At 38.2% G+C, this 7,120-nt stretch overlaps 1 protein-coding gene and 1 pseudogene across 1 annotated transcript in view; one reads left to right on the top strand and one right to left on the bottom strand.

The window, feature by feature from the left end:
* WWP2 (WW domain containing E3 ubiquitin protein ligase 2) overlaps positions 1-7,120 on the top strand; it is a 150,114-nt gene that overhangs the window by 100,244 nt on the left and 42,750 nt on the right. The gene's annotated exons all lie outside the window — the stretch shown is intronic.
* Positions 7,099-7,120, bottom strand: part of LOC102860537 — a 1,178-nt pseudogene continuing 1,156 nt past the window's right edge.

The following is a 7,120-nucleotide window of genomic DNA, read 5'->3' as shown; positions in this document are numbered from 1 at the left end:
TTCCTGGCTGCTGTACATGAGTCAAAAATTAAAAAGCAATAATATTCCAAGTAGAGGCTCTAATAGTGGCACAAATCAAGTTACAGACGGAAGGCAGTTCTTACAATAAAAGGCCTATAGACTAGCACTTTGTCTATTATAGTGTACAGGTTAGGAACTACAAGATGTAGAGGCTCAGCTATGTCATTTATGATTCTTAAGTCCTGGAGCAAATTCCATCTACCACTGGGCATTGGTTTTGGATCTAAGTAAAATGAAATTCGTGACAACTTCAATGTTGTTCCATTTATGATGATGTTACTTATTGGCCCAGTTATGAGAATTTTTGTTTTCTTTATGTTGAATGAGGTATAATCTATACTCAAGACTTTGGTCTTCATCATTGAATGCTTCAGATATTTTTCACTTTCAGCAAGCAAAGATGTACCATCACCATATCACTGGTTGTTAATGAGTCTTCCTCAAATTCTAATGTCACTTTCTTCTTCGTATTGTACAACTTCTCAGATCATTTGCTAAACATGTATACTTAGCAAATGATCTGGAGTAAATGTGGTGAAAAAATGCAACTTAGATGTACATCCTTCCTGATTTTAAACCATGTAGTATCCTCTTGCTCAAAACAGCATCTTGTTCTTTGTATAGGTTTCACAGTTAATTGTTCAGGAATTCTTGTTCTTTTTGCTGTTATCTAAGTTTGTTATGATTCATACAGTTGAATGCTTTTGCATAGTCAGTGAAACACAAATAAACATCTTTCTGTTACTCTCTGCTTTTAGCCATGGTCTATGTGGTAATAGTAATGATATCCCTCTTTCCCATCCTCTTTGAATCTGGCTTGACTTTTTGTTTAGTCATCTTCAGCCTAATTTGCATATAATATGAATGATATTATTTGATAAATTAGGCATATTTTTGGAACATGTTTCTTTGGAAGGAGACAAATATTGATGTCTTTCAGTCTGTTGGTCAGGTAACTCTTCCAAATATCATGGCATAGACAAAGCAGTCATTCTAGCATTGCATCTATTTGTTGAAACACTTTAGTTGATACTCCATCAATTCCTGAAGGCTTGTTTTTTTCCAGTTGCTTCAGTGCAGCTTGAACTTCTTCCTTCAGTACTATGTATTCTTTATCATATGGGATGGTTCAACTCAACCTCTTCTTTTCATTATAGTCACTGTGTATTCTTTCCATTTTCTTTTTGTGGATTGTGGGGTGACATCAAGGATATCATCCATGAAGAGAGTAAAAGGTCATTAAATAGACAAAAAAGGAAGAAATGACCAAAATAGATGTCAGAGGAGACTCTAAAAACTGTACTAGAATGTTCAGAAGCCAAGGAAAGAGAAGAGATTCAGAAGTGAAAGAGATGAGCTGAGGGCAGCTTGAAAATATAAAGCACTTGAAACGCTTGTTGCAGAAGATCAAAGACTACAGCCTTCAGTATGGCTTGCATCTCAATATTAAGAAGCAAAAGTCCTCACCACTGGGCCATCTGGATAAATAGATAGAAGATTGAAATTGTCAGTGATTTCATCTTACTTGGATCCACAATCAACGCCCTTGGCACCAGCTGTCAAGAAATACTGTGCTGGGAAAGTCTGCTGTCAGAGATCTCTCCAAAGTACTGAGGAGCAAAGATTGTCAGTTAAGTGCACCTGATTCAAGCCATCGTCTTCAGTCATTTGCTCTGTATCTACACCTAGACATTGACTTAGGATGGCGGAAGAATAGATAGTTTTGAGTTGTGGTGTTGCAGAAGAGCACTGGCTATCCCATCCACTGCCAAAAGAACAGACAGAAGGAAAAAAAAAGGGCAGACGTGTCTGGGAGAAGGTGCAGTCAGAGTGCTCCTTAGAGGCAAAGTTGGTGATACTTCATCTCACATACTTTGGGCATGTCACTGGAAAAGGCTATTACTTGGAAAGGGACATCAGCCTAGGACAGGGGGAAGGTCAGCAAAAGAGAGAAAGACCCTCGATGAGATTAGATTGACAATGACCGCAGCAATGGACTCAGGTATGTCAGAGATGGTGAGGATGCTGAAGATAGGACAGAGTTTAGATATGTTATTCCTAGGGTTACTGTGAGTCAGACTCTACTTGACAGCACATACCAACATCATCAACATGTTGTTCCATTTTTTGCCCATAGAATCCTTCACTATTATAGCTTGAAATGGTGTGGTTTTTTGGGGGGTGGGGGAGTGTGTTTCAATTTGAGAAAGGCTGAGCATATTCCCTTTTGGTTTTCTGACTTCAGTCTTTGTACATTTCTCTATAACATTTTATCTTCTTGAGCCACCTTTTAACCTTTTCTGTTCAACTCTTCACATCATTGTTTCTTCTGATTATTTTATTTATATTCAAGAGCAAATTACAGTCTCTTCTGCTATCATTTTACTCTTTAAAAAATGTTTTCCTGTCTTTTTTCTATTGCTTTGTCCTGTGTTCCATCATGCTTTGTCCTCCAATTATCCTATTTTGTCCTATGATATCATCACAATTTGTTGGTCTTCAGTTAGCAGTTTCTATTACATGTTTTTTATTCTTGAAATTGTCTCTAAATTTGAGCAGGATATACTTAAGGTCATACTTTGGCTCTGGTAGACTTGTTTTCATTTTCTTCAGCCGTCAACTTAAACTTGTATGTCGGGCTATTGCTGATCTGTTCTACAATTGGCTCTCCCCTTAGTCTGACTTTGTCTCTTTCTACAGATGTCAGTTTGATTCACTGTATTCTATACAATGAGACCTAAATACATAACCATCATTTATATTGTTGAAAAGATGTTTCCAGTGAATAAATTTCTTGTTTATATTTCCAAACTAATATTTTTCAACTATTAATTTGCCTTCTTTGTTTCCAACTTTTGCTTTTGAATCACCAGTAATCATCAACACATCTTACTTGCAAGTTTGATCAGTTTTAGACTGCAGATAGATATTGGTAAAAATCTTCAACTTTTTCATATTTACTATTTAGTATTAGAGGTTAGTATGTAAATTTGAATAATAATAGTAATAATCATATTAACTGGTCTTCCTTGTGGTTTTATGGATTTATCCTATGATTGACAGTATTGTATTTCAGGATCTTGAAATATTTTTGACAATAAATGTGACATCATTCTTCTTCTAATTTGTTGTTCCCTGTAGCTGATCATATGCTTCAAAATGGCCAGTACCAGCCCGTTTCAGCCCCTTAAAGTATTTGTTATTGTTATTTGTACCACTAAAGTGTAGGATATTGATTTTTAAGCATTCTATTTCATTTTGACAAGTTCCAACATACCATGGACTGCCAAGAAAACAAATAGTTCTGTCTGGGAGAGGATGAAACCAAGTTCCTCCTTGGAGGCTAGGGTTTTGAAGCTCCATCTCACACACTTCGGGCACATGGCCAGGAGAGAATGGTCCTTGGAGAAGGACATCATGCTTGGAAGGGTGGAGGGACATGGCAGGAGAGGAAGACCCGGTATGAGATGGATTGATACAGTGACTAGGGCAGCAATGGAGGTTGTGTGTCAGAATTAGTGAGACTGGTTCAGAATAGGGCAGAGTTCAGAGCTGCTTTACATAGGGTCGCTATGGGTTGCAGGTGACTCAGTGGCATATAACAGCAACAATAACAACTTCCCTTGCTTTATACTTTGTACATTCCACATTCTGATTATTAATGTATGTTTACAACTCTTTCTTCTCATTTTAAGTTGTACTACATCAGTAAATGAAGATCTCGGGAGCTTAACTCCCTCACCATCATTAAGGTAAATGCTCCTCTTAGGTAGAGGCAGCTCTTCTCCCGCCCTGTTTTGACTGAAGAGCTCATCTTCCGACACTGTATCAGAGTGTATTGCTGCTGTGTGTAAGGCCATGTTTTTATCACAAGTAGATTGATTACCAGATTGTTCTTTTTAGTCTGTTTTAGTCAAAAAGCAGCATTGCAATGTATGTACCATGGCTAACCCTGCTGGTATTTGACATATTGGTGGCCTAACTTTTGGTATCACAGCAACATGAGAGCCACTATAGTAAGAAAAGCTGATAACTGAATGGCACCATCTGATCCACAAAGGTTGTTTCCATCTTTTCTTATGAATAATACTTCATGGTACTGGCATATGAGTCATTATTTGTGTCTCCACTTCTGACTTTTTGAATGTATCTCTAAGAGCAGAATTTCCAGATAATAGAATTCTATGTTTAACTTTTTGGGGAAGTCTTTTTACTCTTTTTACTAAGTACATACTTTTATATTTCCAACAACGATGCACAACCAATTTCTCTGCGCCCCCAGCAGTACTTTAATTTTCTGTTTTTCTAATGAGAACTATCCTGTGAGTGAGGTAATAACTCATTGTAGGGTGCCTCTTCACATTCTTGATAAAGCCCTTGGATGGACTGAAGATTGTAATTCCTATGAAGTTTGATTTATCTATTTTTTTCCCCTTTGTTGATTGTGGTTTTTATGTTGCTTTTAACTTAATTAGCACTAAGGTAGCTTTGGATTTCATGGGCGTGAGTAATTGAAAGGGTGAGGATCTTTCAGTTTGCAAATGTCCATCACTGGAGGGGTCCCAGGAAGGCAGAGGAGCCAGTGGCCATTGGGACAGGAGACTGCCATGATCAGCTGGCCTGCATCTGGTTTTTATCAGCACTGGGTCCACTTTAGGGACTAAGCGCTCATTAACAGACTGTGCGTATGTGGCTTAGATAAACTCCACGAGGTCCCAGTCTCTGCAGCTCACTTAGGCCCTCACTCACAGAGGCACATTATTTCACCCTGGCAGCCAGCACTGCACTGTGGTTTCTTACATAAGGGAGGGCGTTGTGTTTGGACTGCTGACTTACCTCAGTGCTGCCATTTCACACCATCCTTTTTCTCCCGTAGTCATTGGCCGGCACCTCTGTTTTCTGCCTCAGTGTAGAATTAATTGAGAAGGGTGATTTCTAGATCTTTCACATTTGCCATCTCCCCAAACCTGGCTCCAGATGATTGCAATGCAGAGGTGCTTTCTTTATGGAGTCCTTGAGACATCGTCAAGGATGACATCCTTGTAAGAGTTCTTTGATGTTTTGTTTGTAGAGATATTAATGAATGTTCATATTTGGAGCCTGTGTGCTAAGTCATAAACCAGCCATTGCTATTTAAATTTTATTCTAACTCAGTTTCAGCACAAGCCATAGATTTTTATACAAGGAATTTTGAAGCAGTGCTTTCATACTCTCTTTGAAGTTTTGTTGTTGAATTCGTTTATCTTTAGTCTGTCACAGATCCTTACTTTTGTTCTGTACTACATATGCTATTGTTGTTAACAGCCATTCAGTAGAAACAGACTCATAATTGACCCTCCAGTGGCTTTTCAGAGGCTGTAAACCGTACAGGAGGAGATTGTCCATGTTTTCCTCTGGAGCAGTTCAGTTGGTGGATTTGAACCCTCGCCACTGAATTGATAGAACAATTCCTTACCATTATGCCACAGCTCCCTGTGCCATGTTTAGTGAGGTGAATCTGTTGATCACATCTTTGGATATTGTAGCATGTCAGTTTGTTATAGAAGTTCTAAATACTTAGACATCTGTTCTCTGAGCAGTAACGACTTGATCTGTGGACCACACGTAGATTGAAGGACTATCCTGACTGAAGCTACATCTTCCTTCAACTTGTTCTTATTAATTAATGAAATATTTTTTTGCTGAGTATAGTATAGTGCTTGACTGTAAAAGGATTCCATGTTTGGATAATGCTGAAAGGATTCCTGGTGGCCCAGTGAGTAAGTACAGCACTGTTAACAGAAAGGTTGGAAGTTCTCTGCGGTCCACATCCGTAATAATTACATCCTTGGAAATGCCATGGGGGAAATTTTGCTCTGTTTGGTAGGGTTGCTTTGAGTTGAATTCTATTTCATTGTAACTTTTTCCTTTTAGTGGGAGGTAAAGCTAGAAACGGGAGCTTTCTCTGGTAGCTTAGTGGATAAGGACCTGTGCTGACATCCAAAGCAGGTGGTTCAAATCCACCAGCTTCTTTGAGGGAGAAAGAGTCTTTTCTAATGTGATTTACAGCCTCCTAAAACCCACTGAAGAATCATTCAGTTCCAACTCAACAGCACATAATAACAAAAACAACACTGAATAGTGGAAGGTTTTAGCTTTCTCTTCATCAAGATGATTCTCATAACATAAGCCTATTTCCAGAGATTTCCTTGTTGTCAGAACAAGGGTGACAAACAGTTGCTAATTATGCATGAATACATACACATTCACCATGCTTGTGTGCATAATCATGGATAATTTGTAATTTTTGCTTTTAGTGCACTTTGAGTACTTTGAAGCTCAGGGGTTCTTATGCCCAGCTTTGTTTGCTCAGCCCCTAACCTGGTACTTGGTTCCTAGAAAGTTGAGTTGAATGTAGAAACTGTTGGTTGAATGGATAAATAAATTATTTCACACTCCCAGTTGTTGTTGTTGTTGTTGTGTGCCATTGAGTCAGAACTGATTTATAGCTGACTCTCCAACAGGCTTCCAGAGGTTTTAAATCAACAGAGAGGAAACTGCCCATTTTTCACCCATGGAGCAGCTGGCAAATTCGAACCATATGCCTTGGGGTTGACAGTGCAACTTCTTTACCTTAGGCCACCAGAGCTTCAGTAGTCTTTAAAAAAGGAAGTTTCTTTTCTTATCTATGTCTTTTATTACTGATAATGCTGGATTGTGAATGTAATAATGTTTACTTTGTTGTCTATAACTCATGTATCTCTGCCTTCCTTTTCCTTAACAGTATTTTGCCTGTGACCCCTTTTTGTATATTCTCTCTCCCTTCACTTGATTTAATTTGTGCCCTCCCTTCCCTGGTAATCATCAAAGAGTGTTTCTGTCTGTGTATAAGCCTTTCCTTAATTATTTCTAAAAGTGGGTTCATTGACTATCCTTTTGTTGTGGTTTTTTTTATATTTAAAAAGTGTTTCTTTTAATTTATTAGACATATTTAAATTTTAGCACGTTTCTATTATAGATGCACTTTCTTCTGTAGGTTTCTATGTAGATGCTCTTTCCTCTGTAGGTTTATGTGTAGATGCACTTTCCTCTGTAGGTTTATGTGTAGATGCACTTTCCT

The sequence above is a fragment of the Elephantulus edwardii genome, unplaced genomic scaffold, assembly GCF_000299155.1.
Source record: "Elephantulus edwardii isolate Elephantulus edwardi_28Jun2011 unplaced genomic scaffold, EleEdw1.0 scaffold00001, whole genome shotgun sequence".
Lineage (NCBI taxonomy): Eukaryota > Metazoa > Chordata > Mammalia > Macroscelidea > Macroscelididae > Elephantulus > Elephantulus edwardii.
This window is presented reverse-complemented; position numbering and strand designations above follow the sequence as displayed.